This window comes from Papilio polytes, unplaced genomic scaffold (assembly GCF_000836215.1).
Source record: "Papilio polytes unplaced genomic scaffold, Ppol_1.0 DF822518.1, whole genome shotgun sequence".
NCBI lineage: Eukaryota > Metazoa > Arthropoda > Insecta > Lepidoptera > Papilionidae > Papilio > Papilio polytes.
Window position 1 is genome coordinate 1 of NW_013526686.1, and position 862 is coordinate 862.

Here is an 862-nt window from a genome sequence, read left to right on the forward strand (position 1 = left end):
TCCTCGCCCGCAGGGCACAGGCACAGCGGCCCGTTGGGCGTCTGTTTGCAGCCGTTGGAGCACAGCCCGCTTTGGTGCTCGCATTCCGCGAAATCGCAACTCGCACCTGTAATTTGCGATTAATAATAGTTCAATGAACAAATAAAAAAGATCGATGTTTATCACCGACGCGATTATTTACCTTCATCGGCGCCGTTGGGGCAGTCGAAGCTGTTGTCGCAGACCTGCGTGAGGTTGACGCAGCGGCGCGCCACGCCGGGGCACTGCCACTGTCCGGAGGGACAACTGAAACACAGCATTATTATACATACATCCTTTATCTAGCGCCCAAACAATACAGCTTACTTTTATTTTTATAATGGAAATGTTTGATTAATTATTCTTTTCATAAAAATCATGTAGTTCCTACACACTGTAGGCTAAATATTTTTAACTATTTAATTTAGGGGCGTAAATAAATTGGAAAATATTGCCATGCAAAAGAGGGATAAAAACTAAAAGCCAATAGCAGCAAAGAAGCTAGATTTCTATGGTAACGATAATGTTTAGCCAAAAGCAATGGCCTTCCTTGTCATTTAAGCTTTTGAATGTTACCATTTGCAAATGAAAGTTTTATGGAATGTAAATAATAAAATAAAGATTTTATATTGTCACACCGAACGGGAACAAGTAGTAAATAAATACGCGAACAAAATTTTTGAATGGTATTGCGCAGTGACATTTGAGGCATATGGTCAAACTTCGTTCAAATTAGTATTCATAAACCGGTAAATGAAATAAGTAAGTAATGCGCGCGGCGCACCGGAAGGGCGGCGGCTTGCAGGCGTGCGCGGCGCTCTCGTCGCTGCCGTCGCCGCAGTCG

The 862-nt window shown here is 43.3% G+C and overlaps 1 long non-coding RNA gene across 1 annotated transcript; it reads right to left on the bottom strand.

Annotated features, from left to right (window-relative positions):
* Positions 1–6: 6 nt before the first annotated feature.
* Positions 7–862, bottom strand: LOC106106024. Its single transcript, XR_001225775.1, has 3 exons — positions 803–862; positions 182–285; positions 7–106 (listed from the first exon to the last, which is right to left on the bottom strand). It is a non-coding gene; the product is annotated as an uncharacterized LOC106106024 (long non-coding RNA).